The sequence below is a fragment of the Nyctibius grandis genome, chromosome 7 (assembly GCF_013368605.1).
Source record: "Nyctibius grandis isolate bNycGra1 chromosome 7, bNycGra1.pri, whole genome shotgun sequence".
NCBI lineage: Eukaryota > Metazoa > Chordata > Aves > Nyctibiiformes > Nyctibiidae > Nyctibius > Nyctibius grandis.
Window position 1 is genome coordinate 29,452,003 of NC_090664.1, and position 18,509 is coordinate 29,470,511.

Sequence of the window (18,509 nt, forward strand, 5' to 3'; positions counted from 1 at the left end):
ATCATCCCTACCGGTGCCTCAGTGATAACTATAAACTTTGAGCGTTATCCGTCCTAGAAGCAGACACTGTCTGCAAAACATGCAGTTAGTTTCAGAAAGTGCAGTTACTTAGAAGAGACTTAGCTGAAAGGAGAAATTACTGAAAGGAAAATTGGTCTGGTTTAGGCCAAACCAGGACAGTTGCTCTCAAGAAATCATTATTTACTTCCATAATGAGTAGTAATAGTTCCCCCATCTTTTAAAGTTAAAAATTAGACGATCTTTTCTTTCTGGGAATTAATGAATTTTTAATTCTGCAGGTTGCCAATTTGTATGTAGTTTGGAGGCTGCTGAACTAGGCTTTGAGCATCTCAGCAGGCTTTATAACTTTTCTGTTGTTTATGATACAGTTAGAGAATCTGAAAAGAGTGAAAGTGATTAGTTACTGCTGCTAATATATTGATGAGCTCTCTTAAAATTATCAGATTCACGAGTCTGTTAGATATAATGTGTTTTTAGGCTAACTTTACTCTGGGAGTTGGCTAGTAGAGCTCACTGCAGCCATTACCTCCTGATCTCCTGCCTTGCAGTCATTTTGAAATTTTGAACAAAGTTTCCATTATATGTAAAATTAGTAGATCATTTCTGTGTTGTTTGCTGGATTACATCTGTTATTTACTTTCCCTAGAAATATGTATTACAATTCGCATATCAACAGTTCATCACAAAGATTAATTATTAATTCATTATAATAATTTGCAAGTGCAATATGTAGTACTTCTCCATACGAAGTACAGCACAAACTTTAATTAAGTTTCCCAAAATTAAACTGACTGCCCACTGTATCATTTTCCTAGTACCATATTGTATTCCTAATTTCTACAAGAACATGAGCAAATCAATATTTAGAAAATAAGAGACAGTAAATTTACAGAACAACACACTTTGTAAAGAACATATAAACTATATTTAAGAGTCCAAAATAAAAGTTAATTGTAAATTGTCATAACTATCTGATTTGGGAGTTGATCGATAAAACAAACTTAAGCAGCAATATATTTCATAAAATAGTGAGAACCTTGCGGCAAAGCCATTAAACAGAAATAGCAACATTAATCAAAAATGGCTCACTGCAATAAGTGAAGGTTTAATAAGTATAAATGTACTGAAGCAAAACATTTACTTAACCCTACATGCTCTGCTGAATCAGCAGACTATACCATAGGTTGTTCTAGTAAAGCACATCTGTATCATAAAGTAATTGAAGAAACCAGTTCCTGTGGTGCCAACTATTTATTTCCATTGCAAAGAAACTTTTAGTGCTGAACAAGAGATAGAAAGAGGGTGATTTATGTTTCATTTGCAGCAGATGATAAAAATAAAAATTTGTTTATGCTGTCCAATAATAATATTACCTGAGGGATAAATTCAGATTGTTTCAGGAAAATGTTATATTTTTTCTTACAATTTGACTAAAAAGCAGATTCTAGGTAAATGTTGCCAAAAAACGTGAAAAACATTTAACTAGTATTTTTTTTCCATATTTTCCTGTGTTTGTTTTATACTGATGCAGACTTATCATTACTTTTTTTCCCTAGGAGAATTCTGGAGAACATCTTTAAACAATCTAGTTATTTTGAAACACAGTTAATGCCCTCAGTGGGCTGTTTCTGAGTTCCACTGTGCAAAGCATAACCAGGAGGACAAAAAGTTCACATAGCGAAGACAAAAATCAATTTCTATAAAATAAGTCAGTTTGGAATATATTTTACTTCAAGACATACTTCATTAATTGAATAATTTTTTTTTTCCCCATTTTGGTAACATTTAAATTCAATTTCAATATAAATCATCAAGAAAAAATACAGAATGACAGAAAAAATATGTTGATTTTTTTCCCCCTTGTGATACAAATGGATAACTTAAATTGAACCTTAAGAATAACTCCTTCAATACATTAAGATAAACTTGATAAAGTCTGTATGCAGTCCAGTCTGTGCACTATGAATCAGTCAGGAGCCATTGCGTACAGCAAATCCAGGCCGTGAAATCTGTGGAAGTTTTCTTAAAAAAACTATGGTTGAATAAATGTGAAGGCTACAATTATGAAAGTATCTGCAAGGACACAGAAATATGGGCAATAAATAACACATAACCTACTGAGGTTGGACATTGGGTCTGAAGGTTTACTATTCTGTCCTGTGAAAATTGAGGGACCAAGGAATTGTGCAGAGAGTGTGTTCTGTGGAAGAAAGGGACATGGTTTCCCCACCTTCTAGACTTCTGAACTAGCAGCTAGAAGAACTTTTAAGCATGCACCATCCCAAACCAATATATTTCAATATATAATAAACATTTGAAAGCTGGGAGACCTCAGTTCAAGCCATTTCTGGATTCAGACCAGGAACTTGAATATCTTTCTTCATGTTACAAAACAGTACTCTGACAAGTTGCCTACTGACTAGTCGCCTACTGACTAGTCTCCAACAGATGTTTCTTCATATCCCTTTCTCAGTTTTGAATCGTTAGTGGTATAAAATAACTTCCAGTACTGTAAAAACTCTACATAATAAGTACACGGCATGTAAGATTTTTAGAAGGAAGTAATATCGTCTAGTGCATCAGATGAAATAGCTGGAAATTGAAGTAGCTGGAAATAGTAGACAAAGTTTAAAACTCAGTTACTTCCCAATGTTCAACAAAATAGAAAGAAACTCAAAATAAATCACAGTTTGAAGCAACAGATTTAAATTAAACCTTTATACTGAATGATTTGTAAGGACAAGCTAGTTAACAGATACGAAAGAATGAAGCATGAACCAGAAAAGACAAGAGAAGAGACTGGAATGTATCTGAAAACCAGTATCACAAGTCCATAAATTGCAGTATATTTCAGAGGTATAATTTTAATTTAAAGACTTGTCTTTGCAGTTTTTTTGCAGTTCCCTGCTGAGCATCAGAACTAATAGATCAGGAAATAGCAATTTTGTTAAAAATATTCTCCCACGGAGTGTTAGTTGTCCAAGTGAATCCATTTTGACGCATGGTGATTGCTTTGCTTCACCTGCACAGTTTCAATGTGGCATTGGGCACAGAAATACCACTGGGAGGAAGCATGTTGTATTCACGAATTTTGATGTTCCCTTTGGGATAGTAGAGGAAGGGATTGAATGTGCTGGCTTCGGTGGACAGGTTTGGCAACTGTTGCTCTGATAAGGTCTGATTCCACATGATACTAGCTTGCTACATGTTTGTCTCTTGTGATGAGTTTGTCAAGCTCAAGGTGGTATGAAAATTAGCAGAAATTTCTTTTTGAGAGAGATAAGTGAAGGAAAGTATTTCAAGATACTACATACGAGTATCAATTTTAATAATTTAATGATTTTCATATAATTAGTTTTTGTTGTGCCCTGTGAAAGCTAGAACTGTAGAGTTTGTGGTGTTTGGGACTTGTTTGGTTTCTATTTTCTGCTTTAAATTTGTTCGTGTCAATAAGGCATTGAGAAACTGGAAAATATACACATTAAAGTTGCCAGATAGTGTGATGCTTTGTGTTTTATGATGAAGTCATTAATCTCTTGATCTCATACTACTTCGAAAAAATGTGGTAATTTGGGATCTTTTTTCACCACATGCACACAAACTCTTGTATTCACAGAAGTCTGACTGGAGGGAGACACCAAACTGAAAACTTTTGTTTTGAATAATAGCTAGAATGAGAATTCATCAAAAGTTTTAGTTGGGAGATACTAGACTGGCCTATAAAATGTCACTGTCCCAATGCCAGAACAAGGATTGCCTGTATAGACATGAATTATAATATTCATTTAGCTTATAGAAGACCTGGAATCAAGTTCCCAATTCTCATTCTTCCATTTTTCTATGCTATTTGTTATTGTGGCTTGAATCTCTTTAATTTTCATTTAATATCCTATTTAGATCCAAAGAATCTTTCTGCACATTTCTGAAAATATCTTCCATATTGGTTCAGTTCTACAAAGTAGTTCATTTCTAAGGGAAATTTTTCTTAGCGTCTCTCGTCAGGGATGTAGTAAACAATCATCGACGGCAAGAGTTGTCTCACCCGCTGAGGTTGGGTGAGTATCTTGAAACTGAGATTTTTTGAAGATTCTAATGAAAAAAATGTATCTTCTAGTGATACCTAACTTCTTCAGTAGACCCAGAGAGAGGAATATGAATGCTTACAGAACAGTCAATAATATTAACAGTTCTTATAAGAACTGTTTCTTGATTTTTACTGAGTAAGGCTGTACTGATCAAGACAGAAAGTTGTAGGTGTTTCTAACTGCATATTCATTTGTCACTATTTGTAAACACTGCTTTATACTTCAATGACAGTTAACTTGATTCATCACAAGTTTTGCTCACGTACAGAAAATAAAGCCTGATGTTTCTGCCAGTTACTAAACTATTCTCTTGCAGACTACCAAAAAAAAATCAAAAAAGAAAAAAATATCAAGACCTCCATTTCCGTGTCTTTAGTTTGGTCAGTCATACAGTAGTTTTTGTAATAAACCATTCTGCATATTTCCAAAGCTGGTACAACAAAAATAAAATTAAAAAAAAAAGCTAACACACAGAAACTCAGAATACTTGAAACGTGTAAATATTTCAAAATATTATAAACCCTTTTTCTTCTTCCTTTTCCTGTCTCTAAAATATCTAAAACATCAACTTTATGACAGCACCTGCTACGCCACAGTTACACGTGTAAACTTTGAGAGAGAAAAATGCTTAATGGCAAGATATAAAATTTGACTTGGCATAGAAAGCAACATTAAATATAGACAGAATATTTATTCCTCAAAATGTAACACATTTTGGCAAGTGAAATCAGTGTAAAAGCTAGTTCACTGAAGTTAGCAAAAAGATCATTGATTTCCCTGTGCTTAGTATATTTAAAATAAACACATTCTTTTGTAGTTGTACCCCCTGCTTCTAAAGAAAGTTTCTGGATTACATTTGGAACCTCTGTTTAGAAAAAGCCAATTATTCACCAGGGTATTTTCCAACATAAAAATTATTGAGAATAATGAAAATAAGCAGAAAATATCATTTGAGCATGAAAACAATCTTAAATAGGAAAAAAATAAACTTTTTCTATTTTGGCATATTTCTAATTTTCCTATTAAACATTATCCACCTTCTCTAATGCAGAATTCAATTTCCAGCATAGCAGAGATAAAACATTGATAATGGTAATGGATATTAATCTGAAATGGAATGAAGAAAAAATAGAAGCATGCATTAAAATATGTTAATGTTAGAGTTAGCATAATATCCATAATATCATAATATGTTTTTAATGTATTTAGGCAAACTGGAAACAACTGACATTAATAGCAGATAATAAATCCCTTTATTTTGTACGTCCCGATATAATTTACATGCTGAGATCATTGTGTTCCTTGTCACACATTTGCAATGAAAATCGCAATGAAACAAGTTAATCTAGCACTACTGAAGTGGGCACTACAGTACAATCTCTCAGTGGTTTTGAGCCTAAAAAATACCCCAAACATCCAGACAACAACAAACTGCACACCCAGTACCATATATACCAGCTTACACCAGACAGATCTCTTAACACATGGAGAAACTGCTAATACGTCCTTGGAAAATATATCGCACTAAACATGTCGATAACAAATGTTATCAACTTAATGAAACAGATGTTCAGGATTCCAAGTGGATTGAATGACACTTATAACTTCATTCACAAGTAATAGTCAATATAAAATATTATTTTCTTAATACAGTAGGGCATAGTATTGATAATTAAATAAACTTTTAATAATGAATCTCTCACAGAGCAAGAAGTGCTATGAATCATTCATAGTTACATGCTTGAGGCAAAAAGTGAAAAATGGCTGATTTTTTTCACATTTTTCTGCCAGATTTGTTTTTCCAAATTAGCTAGTCAAACCAGCTGAATAATGAGGTCAAATTTTTGACAGGGTTAAAACTTCATGGGTTAAGGGTAATAAAAATTAAATTATTTAAATATGAAAGCAGCATGGCCTTAATGTTCAGTAAAATGCTGACAGCGGCGGCAGCAGCGACAGCGGCGGCAGCGACTTGAGGTTAGTGCGGGGGCGAGGGTGACATCGGGCTTAACCGGGCGGTTTTCGTACTCTGGGCCCCCCCCGAGCCCCTCCCGAGCATCAGCCCCGAGCTGCTTCCCCCCCCACCCCGGACCCGGAGGTTCCCGGCAACGAATCAGGAGAGGAGGGGGCGTAGCTGGAGGCACCGCGGGCGATTTAAACGCACCACCCCCTGTTGACTGGGTGATAAGAAGCCTCCTGGAGGGCAGGGACTAGGCCCTGGCCAGAGGGTACAGGGAGAGTCAGCAGTGACTGGGTGTGTCCCAGGGCAGGAGAGGCCGCAGCAGTTTACAGCTCGTTGGGGAGGGCGCTGACTCCCTCCCAGTGCACAAGGCGAGGAAGGTGCCAAGGAGCTGTGAACCAGGGGTGTCACCAACAGTTATTTCCCAGCTCAGTGTAAGAACAATGGTATCTACCCAGCGGAAGAAGACCAAAATGGATGTGGGAACCCAGACAGAGCTCCCACGGAAGGAGGCAATGGTGCAGGTTGCAGGCTGCAGGGAATGCTACAGCGTCTCTGTGGCGACAGGGGGCTGTGTGCGCTGTGAGCAGGTAGATGATCTGCTCAGCCGAGCGGCACAGCTGCAAAGCCAAGTTGAAAGGCTTCAAGCAGAAGTAGAAAGGCTTAGGAGCATTCGGGAGGCTGAAATGGAGATAGACTGGTGGAGCCAGGCTCTGCCTTCCCTGCAACAAAAATGGGAGCACCTGCCGGAGAGCTCCCAGGATCGAGGGACCCCTGTACTCTGCCCCTCTCAGGTGGAAAACGATAACCTAGAGGAGAGGAGTGAGTGGAGGCAAGTCTATGGTCGTGGCAAAAGGCAAGTGCCCTCCTTGCCTACCTTGCCTCCGCAGGTGCCTCTGAGCAATAGATATGAAGCCCTAGTGGAATACAGCCGGTCCAATGGGGATGTGGTGGAGAGGCAACCTATATCAGAGGTCCCACCACAGTCAGAAAAACCGGACAGGCGTATAGCTACCTCCTCCACAAGGAAGAAGAGAAGAGTTTTAGTGGTTGGAGACTCCTTCCTAAAGGGAACTGAGGGCCCAATATGCAGAGCTGACCCCCATCACAGGGAGGTCTGCAGCCTGCCTGGAGCCCGAATCAGGGATATCACCAGGAAACTCCCCAACCTGGTGAAGGCCACAGACTACTACCCCCTGCTGATCTTCCAGACAGGTGGGGAAGAAGCTGCATCCCGTAGTCTGAGGGGGATGAAGAAAGACTACAAGGCCCTAGGACGGTTGGTGAAAGAGTCTGGGGCACAAGTTGTTTTCTCCTCCCTCCTTCCATTTTCGGGTGATGACGTGGGATGGAATAGTAGGATTCTCTCTATAAATGCCTGGCTACGAGACTGGTGCTACAGGCAGGGCTTTGGGTTCTTTGATAATGGCTGGTTTTATAAGACACCAGGCGTGACTGTAATACATGGGAAAGGTTTATGTCGTAGGGGCAAAAGGGTTCTGGGACAGGAATTAGCAGGGCTCATTCGGAGAGCTTTAAACTAGATTCGAAGGGGGATGGGGTAGTAGCTGTGCTTCCACCACTGGGGCAACGCTCTAGTGTTGAGGTAGACCAGGAGGCCTCCCATCCCCCTAGGGTGAAATTGGTGTGCTCAGCTCGCTCCCTGAAATGCCTGTACACCAATGCACGCAGCATGGGGAATAAACAGGAGGAGTTGGAAATCCGTGTTCGGTCGGGGGGCTATGATTTAGTGGCAATTACAGAAACTTGGTGGGACGCCTCGCATGACTGGAATGTGGTCATGGATGGCTATGCCTTGTTCAGGAAAGACAGGCCACTAAGGAGAGGTGGTGGAGTTGCTCTTTATGTGAGTGAGCAGCTAGAATGTATTGAGTTCTGTCCAGGGGCGGATCAGGAGCGAGGTGAGAGTTTGTGGGTGCGAATTAAGGGGCAGGCTGGCAGGGGTGATACTGTTGTGGGTGTCTATTACAGGCCACCGGATCAGGATGAGGACGGTGATGAGGCCTTCTACAGGCAGCTGAGAGCAGTCTCGCAATTACAGGGCCTGGTTGTCATGGGGGATTTCAACTACCCTGATATTTGCTGGGAGGACTACTCAGACAGCCATCCTCAGTCCAGGAGGTTCCTCCAGTGCATTGATGATAACTTTCTGATGCAAATGGTGGATGAGCCAACTAGGAGAGGAGTGCTATCCTCACTAACAAGGAGGGTCTGGTTGAAGAGGTGAAGGTTGAGGGCAGCCTTGGTTGTAGTGACCATGAGATGGTAGAGTTCAGGATCTCATGTGGCAAGAACAGAATAGCTAGCAGAATCGCAACCCTGAACTTCAGGAGGGCCAACTTTGGCCTTTTCCAGCAATTGCTAGGGGAAATCCCATGGGACAGGGTACTAGAAGGTAAGGGGGCTCAAGATAGTTGGTTAGCATTCAAGGACTGCTTCTTCCGAGCTCAAGATCAGAGCATCCCAGCAGGTAGGAAGTCAAGGAAGGGTACCAGGAGACCTGCATGGTTAAAGAGGGAACTGCTGGGCAAACTCAAGTGGAAGAAGAGGGTGTACAGATCATGGAAGGAGGGGCTGGCCACTTGGAAGGAATATAAGTCTGTTGTCAGAGGATGTAGGGAGGCAACTAGGAAAGCTAAGGCCTCCTTGGAATTAAACCTTGCAAGAGAGGTCAAGGACAACAGAAAGGGCTTCTTCAAATACATTGCAGGTAAAGCCAACACTAGAGGCAATGGAGGCCCACTGATGAATGAGGTGGGTGCCCTGGAGACAGAGGATAAAAAGAAGGCGGAGTTACTGAATGCCTTCTTTGCCTCTGTCTATACTGCTGGAGGCTGTCCTGAGGAGCCCCGGAACCCTGAGGCCCCAGAAGAAGTCAGGATAGAGGAGGAGTCTGTCTTGGTAGATGAGGGCTGGGTCAGGGACCAATTAAGCAACCTGGACGTCCATAAATCCATGGGCCCTGATGGGATGCACCCGCGGGTGCTGAGGCAGCTGGTGGAAGTCATTGCTAGACCACTCTCCATCATCTTTGCTAAGTCGTAGGCAACGGGAGAGGTGCCTGAGGACTGGAGGAAAGCAAATGTCACTCCAGTCTTCAAAAGGGCAAGAAGGAGGACCCAGGTAACTATAGACCGGTCAGCCTCACCTCCATCCCCGGAAAGGTGATGGAACAACTTGTTCTTGGTGCTGTCTCTAGGCACATCAAGGATAGGGGGATCATTAGGGGCACTCAGCATGGCTTCACCAAGGGGAAGTCATGCTTAACCAACTTGATAACCTTTTATGAGGACGTAACCCGGTGGATAGATGATGGTAAAGCTGTGGATGTGGTCTATCTCGATTTCAGTAAAGCGTTTGACACGGTCTCCCACAGCATCCTCGCAACTAAACTGAGGAAGTGTGGTCTGGATGATCGGGTAGTGAGGTGGATTGTGAACTGGCTGAAGAAAAGAAGCCAGAGAGTGGTGGTCAATGGGACAGAGTCCACTTGGAGGCTTGTGTCTAGCGGAGTCCCTCAAGGGTCGTTACTGGGACCAGTTCTATTCAATATATTCATTAATGACTTGGATGAGGGAATAGAGTGCACTGTCAGCAAGTTCACTGATGACACAAAACTGGGAGGAGTGGCTGACACGCCGGAAGGCTGCGCAGCCATTCAGAGAGACCTGGACAGGTTGGAGAGTTGGGCGGGAGAAATTTAATGAAATATAACAAGGGCAAGTGTAGAGTCCTGCATCTGGGCAAGAACAACCCCATGTACCAGTACAAGTTGGGGACAGAGCTGTTGGAGAGCAGCGTAGGGGAAAGGGACCTGGGGGTCCTAGTGGACAGCAGGATGACCATGAGCCAGCAGTGTGCCCTTGTGGCCAAGAAGGCCAATGGCATCCTGGGCTGTATTAGAAGAGGTGTGGTTAGCATGTTGAGAGAGGTTCTCCTCCCCCTCTACTCTGCCCTGGTGAGGCCGCATCTGGAATATTGTGTCCAGTTCTGGGCCCCTCAGTTCAAGAAGGACAGGGAACTGCTAGAGAGAGTCCAGCGCAGAGCCACGAAGATGATTAAGGGAGTGGAACATCTCCCTTATGAGGAGAGGCTGAGGGAGCTGGGTCTCTTTAGCTTAGAGAAGAGGAGACTGAGGGGTGACCTCATTAATGTTTATAAATATGTAAAGGGCAAGTGTCATGAGGATGGAGCCAGGCTCTTCTCAGTGACATCCCTTGACAGGACAAGGGGCAATGCGTGCAAGCTGGAACACAGGAGGTTCCACATAAATATGAGGAAAAACTTCTTTACGGTGAGGGTGACCGAACACTGGAACAGGCTGCCCAGAGAGGTTGTGGAGTCTCCTTCTCTGGAGACATTCAAAACCCGCCTGGACGCGTTCCTGTGTGATATGGTCTAGGCAATCCTGCTCCGGCAGGGGGATTGGACTAGATGATCTTTCGAGGTCCCTTCCAATCCCTAACATTCTGTGATTCTGTGATTCTGTGAAATTATTCAAGATTTTTTAAATCTTGAGAAACTATGATAGAGTCTACAGGAGTTTTCCATTGCAAAGGTGGGGTAGATAATATCTGTCCTTAATATTTCACTGTATCTAGTTCCTCACAATATACATTCTTTCCTCAGTCCAGTCTTGCAGTGTCTAGTGTCACTTCTTGTGCTAAGAACTGAAACACAGCATAACTCTCCCATCATCTGTCCACAGTTTTCAGTCAGGGATTTAAGCATACAAGTGGGTGACAGATGCTCCAACAAATACAGTCATTCTTGATATAGCAGGAAAGCCCTGAGGTTTCTGAGAAGATGGCCTTCTAAGATCCCTCAGCCAGGCACCTCATGCAATGCCACGCAAGAGACAGCCCTCAGTGAGGGTAACTGGACACTGGAACAGGCTGCTCATAGAGGTTGTGGAGTCTCCTTTTCTGGAGACATTCAAAACCCGCCTGGACGCATTCCTGTGTGACACGATCTAGGTAATTCTGCTCCAGCAGGGGGATTAGACTAGATGATCTTTCGAGGTCCCTTCCAATCCCTAACATACTGTGATTCTGTAATATGCTCGAAAGAAAGAAGATTGGAGGAAGAGAAAAATTGATGTCAAGTTTGCAGATGACACCAAACTGGGGGAGACAGTCAACAGGTTTGAGGGCAAGGCTGACATCCAAAGGGATCTGTACAGGCTAGAAGAATGGGCCACAGGGGCCTGATGAAATTCCACAAGGACAAATGCTGAGTCCCATACACGGGAAAGGAGACAACCTTGTAATGATACAGGCTGGGGAGCAGCTCTGCTGAAGGGCCTGGAGGGGTCGGCAGACAGTGAGGTGAGCATGAGACCACAGTGAGTCCTTGCAGCAAAGCAGGCCAGCAGTGTCCTGCACTGTATGGACAGGAGCACAGCTGGTAGCTCAAAGGGAATGATTATTCCCCTCTACTCAGCATTCATTACATCATATCTGGATGCTGTGTCCAGTTTTGTTCCCCCAGTACAAGACATTGATAAACTGGAGCAAGTTTACAGGACAGCCACCAAGATGGTCAAGGGCTGGAGCACTTACCCTGTGAGGAGAAACTGAGGAAGCTGCACATGTTCATCCTGGAGAAGAGATATCTTGGGGGGGACCTAACAGCAGCCTGTCAGGGCCTGCAAATCAACAATGAAGAAGGCAGAGATGTGCTTTTCACAGCAGTGCATGGTGGCTGAAAGAAAAACAGGCATAATTTGAAACAGGTAAAGTTCAACCAGAATGCATTGATAAACTTTCTCACCATAAGGACATTCTGGCAGTGAAGCAGGTTTTTCAGGAAGGCTGTGCAGTCACCATCCCTGGAGGTTTTCAAGACCTGACCTGACCCCGAGCAACCAGGTCTGACCTCATAAATGACTCCACCTTGAGCTGGAGGTTGGACTAGAGTTGTCCTAAGGTCCCTTCAAACTGAATCTTCCTATGAAGAATCAGTTAAAAAATTAAATTGAGAAGTTAATCAATTTCTTGAGTCCGCAATTAGATCTTCACTCCCTCTTGAGTCCTATTCACTGAATTCACTGTCTCTATCCTGCCTGGACTGTTTACCTCCAAGATCAGCAACAGATGAGAACTGTGCTATTCATGAGAGCACAATTACACTGAATGAATGAAGATACCACCAAAATACTTCTTGATGCTTTGAATAGCTGGGCTGTCAACCTCCACAACTACATTACACAGGTTAGTTTACATGTCACTTTTCATTCTATCAAAATTCATGGTTATGTTAGTTATTGGTGCTGTAAGGTTATAACCTGGCCCTAGTACTTCATGTCCTGTTTGACTGTGTTGAGTTTTGTGTAGATGAAAACAGACAGGGTAGGATAGAGACTACGCAGCCAAATAGCCAATGAAGACTCTAAACAGTGCTAGAGATCTTGGAGAAGGCACTACTCCAAAGGAGCTTGAGTGCTCCAGACCTTACTCTTGTATGTTATCTTGTTCCCATCTTTGTTCTCCTGAAGGTCAAGCAATTTCTATGTTGCACTCTGTTTAGTATAGATTTATATATCTTATATTATTTTAAAACAAGTTAGCTTAAATTACAAAAGTAGATAAATTCGATTGCATCATGCTTCATTCTGCTGTGACTAGTGTTCTTCCACTTAACTCACTGACAGATAACTTTACCATATCAACACAATGCTGCAAACTGCAGGAGAGAAACAACTCAGTAAATAATTGGTGACCACTAGTATTGGTTCATCAGTGATATGGCAAGCATGTTTTCCCTAAGACTACAAGGCAAGATTAATAGTTTGGCACAGACATTTTAGTCTCTCTCATATTCTTTCTCTGTTATGCCATATATTTTTTCAGTTTCTTTATTCAACCAGATTTACTTTCTTACAATCAGATACATATGGTGAGTAGTGCTCTCTATTATACTCACGTTCTCAATTAGTTCCTCCCTATTGAAGAAGTAGATCCAGGACAGTTTCTCCTCTGAAAGGATTTCCTACTTTCTGGATCATAAAGCTGTCTTCTCTGTATTCTAGGAACTACTTTCATGTTTTACCGTCTTCATTATCTAATGGGTTTCAAAATGGTTATTGTTAAGTCCCTCATGAATATAGTAGCTTCTGGTTTTTAACACTTCAAGAGTTGATGTAGGAATTTTCCATTCCGAGTCACATGACCTATAACAAATATACACAATCATTACTTCATCGTACTCGTTTATTTTTCCAAGGGATACAGTACCACTAACTAATACTGTTTTATTTTCTTATTTTTCTATATAATGATTCAAATAGTTTATTTCAGGTTTTATTATCACTTTTTTCATTCAATTTTTTATATTTTAATTCTCACCTAGTAATATATTGGTTTGTGTTTTCTCCTCTGTTGCTGCTTTAGCACTTTTCTTGCCCTTTCCTTTCTTTTCCTGGCACACATTGCATCTTACTTTTCTACTGTTTCATCCACATAGTCTAGAGCAACTAAAAGATTTCTTTTTTCTTTCAATTGAAAACTAACCATTTTACCTTGTGGGCTTTGCCAGAAAAGATAAAGATCTTTGTAATCCATTTGTATACGTTCTTTTAAGAAAGTATGTTCTGTATATTTACTAACAGGTACATTAAGGCACAGTAGTTGCTAAGAGAATTTTTCACTACAACAACAGAACAAATAGTGATTTTGTCTGAATATAATTTATAGCTACCCCGAGGCTGCACTAAATTATGCATCTTCTTTTATTCACAGACTGTCTTGCAAATGTCTACTGAAGATACTTCTTTTTTCCACCTGTGTTTTTTCCTGCAATGCTTCATATTTTTACTACAGAGTAGCAATGTGTTCATAAGAAAAAATAACATACTTCACTTTCTTTCTATAAGCTAATATCCACAATATGTATGATTTCCTTATAAGTACACTCTGTAAAGTAGCCAGCTTGTAATCACATGCAATGATTGCTAATGTCTAATCATTTCTTATGGACACAGTAGAAGTGGTAGAATGTCTATTCCTTCTTCCTTCTCACCAAGGGCATTAATGACATTTTGTAAGCAACTGTGGTATTTAGGAGAATGAGTGCTAAGTTTTCAGAATTTGTACTTCTGTTTGTACTTGAGTATTTTTAAAATCTGCACTGTGAGATGCTGAAAATCAAACTGGAGTAAATTTTCATTCTTTTAATTGGATTCCTTTCACAGAGAATTACTCCCTGGAAAGAGAACTCTAACTAATTTTATGTTGTTCATCTTGGTCATAGAGTGGAGAATCAGAGACTGTCACTTGCTCAATCACTCTCACTTGTTCTTGTCAGAACTGACTCACTGATATCATAGACCTCTACTAAAATTTCTGGGAAACTTCACATCCTTCAGTTTACAGAATGCAAAATTATTTACAAAATAGTGTTATCATGTACACATGGAATCAATTTAAGCAGGTTCCAAAGGAACCGTAAATTATCAGAATTTAAAATAAAAGTCTTGCATGAATCACAGATATGGCTTCCAGTAAGTCTGGTGTTCTCAAACTAAGAAAGCATTGGAAAAACAAACTCAAAAATAAAGAAATGAAAGTTTAACCTCTCTAGTGTATCATTTGTGCAGTGCCCAGGAGTTAAGAACAGTCAAGTTCTTCAGCAGGATTAATTTCAATATTTGTAATTATAGTTTGCTTTCATGGTATTAATTGTAGAGATTCAGATACTTGCATCCAATGAAAATGTAACTGCATTTTATACACTGAGACAATGGGGAGACTGAAGACAGTGGTATTTTTGATGGATGTAGACTGTGATGTCTAAGGCGATGAGTATCCAGACTGATAGTCTAAAAACTGTGATAAAACTTACAGTAATGCTTTACTTACTCAAATGATCAAAGAATTTATCATTTATAGAAAAATGCACTTTTGACTGTATACTCACAAGCCTATATTGTCCTCAAACTCATGGCAAGGCATAAAGGCTGGACAAATCCAAAAGCTCATCTGAACCAAATAATTCATTTCAACCATAGAGCAAGTCCAGTAAATTATACTAAAAGCAGAACAAGACAGCAGAAAACAACGGAAACATCTTAGGTAACTGACTCCTATTTCAAAGGCAAAATGATCTTAAAGTTGTTCAGCAAACCTTCGAGAAAATCCATAAACATACTGTGCAGGTTGACTAGATGATTCCAGTGTAGGATTTCCTCTTAAATCTTTTTATTTAAAGAAAAGATATAAACAGTTACTTCTAAACAATTCGATTTTTTCCACTGCTGGTTTGATTTTTTTAACTGACCTTATTTAGATTCTTCAGCAGGATAATATGAGCATCCGTCCCAACACAAACAAGGCAGATGAGAACATGGTTAGAGTGGCCATGGGCAAAGAAGATAGAAATATGGAGCATCACGACAGAATGGCTTAAACTCTCCCAGAGAAAAACATTTCATCTGCCTGTGTATGGAAAAACAAATCCTCACCCATGTTTTCAGGACTTGCTTAACCTCTTAGGAATGTGGTATTGGGTCTTAAATCCAAGAATACTTCAATTGACTCTGGGAGTTTAGACTTGCTATGAAAGAAGTTTGTAAATATTAGCTACTTTTTAAGGAAGAATGCTGGTAAATACCACTCAAAGGCATGAGCACTGAAGAACCAGGTAGGAAATTATTATTTTAGCCTGTGGTGACTCCTCATCAAGCCTGAGGACTTGATGACAAAAACTGAGACTTCTAAAGGGTTTTTATGGAAAAAAATAGAGACCTTGTCCTCAGAAAAGGCAGTAGCTAAGTACCGGTCCCCTGGGATGTCAGAGTTGCAAGTTCAAGTCCTTCTTTCCAAATAAATCAGAACAAAGATCTGAGGTCTGTTTTTTTCATACTGCCAGTGCATGGCTATCCGTTGGCAATGACAGGACATTTTGTTCCAGTTTTCAAAGAAATTAAACACCAAAAAAACCACAGGTACATTCATGTAGAATGTTCCCTTCCAATGCCTCAGCATTTTCTACCAAAAACCTCCCATTTTCTAGTATAATTTTTGTAAGCTCTGTTACTTAGTTCCTGAGGTTTTCAAACCAATAAAATTTGTCATAATACATTATAAAGATCTTCCTTAATAAGAATATCCTTAACACAAAAGAGCCTAGAGTTAGTGAGAAAAGATACTTCAGCTATAGCTTATTACATAAAAGTAAAATCAGTCATGACTCCAGTTTTTCTACATCTGCAAACTAAACCATTACACGGGCTCGATGTTGCCAGTAACTTCTAGCTTTTACTAAGAAAATCTGTCTGGTCTCTAGCTCTTTCTGCGTTTTGAGGTTATAGACAGTCTTTCAGGATTCCTGAGTTTTGTGACAGTGTTGTACTGTATATTGTTTATCCTCTATTGTATCTAGAAATTTTTTCTCATGGCTCACACACCCAAGAAACTTAACAGGCTCAGAGGAGGTTGTAGTGGCAACTGTTTTAGAATATGTCTTTCCTGGAGTTTTTGTCTATTTGAAATACAGGACCTTCCTGTGCAAGGTCCAAGATGATCCAAGGGAAAATTTTTAGACACTTGAGTGTTTGCCAAGTTAGTGGTGGACGTACCCCAGTATATGGGAAAGTTTTAAATATAGGATGAGACACCCTTCGCCTTGATCTCTGACACAAGAAGAAAACAGGAAAGGGTTTGTCTGTCATCTGCCAAGGAATGTAAATGAAGTTTGCTGTTTTATTATTAACTTGATTGATATATCCTAGGTAAAAGCACTCTGGAGCACTCCTGTTAGGTAGTGATATTGGGTGAAATAGCTGTTTTGCATCTCCCCAGTTATCTTTATGTTAATTATGTTAATAAATTTACAGCTTCTAGCTGTAATCACATTCTTATGTGTGTATCTTATTTGCCTGAGGTGTTTGAATCAACACACTGGTCTTATGAAGTCTGACAAAATACACATTTTGTTACATAATTACGAGTTTAAAATTAAATTTTTGGGATTTGGGATGTATCCAGTTACTGGTACATTGAAACTTATTCATTTTTAGGAAATAAGGGATATGTACATAACTTTCAAAGTACAACTGCAGTTCCCCCATACAAACTCATGTTACATCAATGAGGACTTTTTACTAAGCCCAGGGTAGTATCTTATTTCTTTTTAAACAGTATTTCATAGGTCATTGCATCAAATGGATTCACCTTTACCTATTTAAATTAGATTATCTTTTTCTCTAAATTGGTGAGAATTTGCCAAATAATACCCTAAAATTTCTCATCTCCACACAGTTTTCAGAACAATTTTTGACTGTATGATTAAGAGGGGTTTTTTTCTGACCTTGCTCTGAATAGTGATAGTGCGATTGGATTTGAAATTAAAATGCAAGTGAGAGGAGAAAATTCACTTAAAACTGAGGCAAAGAAACACTTCTTATAATTCCTATCATTTAAGAGTTCTGAATTAGCCTATGGAATCCAAAACGTTATTGAAACCTAAGAATAAGCCAGTTTCATCACATTTTGAGCTGTTACAGTTTGAAAAAATTGATGACTCAGAAACATATGTATAAAAGAAAGAGAAACTTTTTTGTTTCTCAACAATCATAAAACAATTTTTCAGGACATCTGAAATAAAAGACTTGATGAGCAGGTTAATCCAGATTATTTCTACAGTATTCCTCACTCATCCCTCTGACACCTCGAGTTCCAGCTATGATCTGAGACAGGCTGGAAAGTAAATCTCCCTTTGCTTCTACCAGGGAATATCATTATATGGGACCAATAGGATTAAAAGCCTTAACTCTTCCAAGGATTACTTCCTTATTTGTTTCTTCACCTCACTGCAGACATTCTGTCTATATGTGAATTAGAAGAGGGCAATCAGCAGACTGGCAACATATACTCAATGCAACATTAATATGTAGATTTACACTTCCTTGTGGAAGGCCACACAGACCTTTTAGTGTGAAAGAGACAATGGAAAAATCAACGTGGAGATTTGGGGAAAATAAGGGATTGGATACTGGTTTGAGGGTATGGGCAGATACAGGGGTTGAATTCAGACTTACTGTGGGCCCTTTGCGTCCAGAACAGATTTCGTCGTTTTGGGAAAGAATGTGGAAAGGGAATCATCGGTAAAAGGGAAATCACTTAAATAAGTTGTGGAGAGTAAACAACGTTAAGCATTTCATACCAGGAATGGAAAGTTAAAATTCAGAAACCAAAAGAAAACACACCAAAAATGCATTCATTAAAAACAAATACTCTCATTATTTTGGAACTAAATTCAAAAGATAACTGACACATGAATCCCTGGTTTGGAAATGTAGTCCATTCTGGATTTTTTTATTTCCAAAATACCCAGTAGAACTTCCATGGTGATTTTCAGTGAAGCTCTTCCATGTTCATATGTGAACTACTGAATGTAAGAGAACAATCAGTTAATAGACTCTC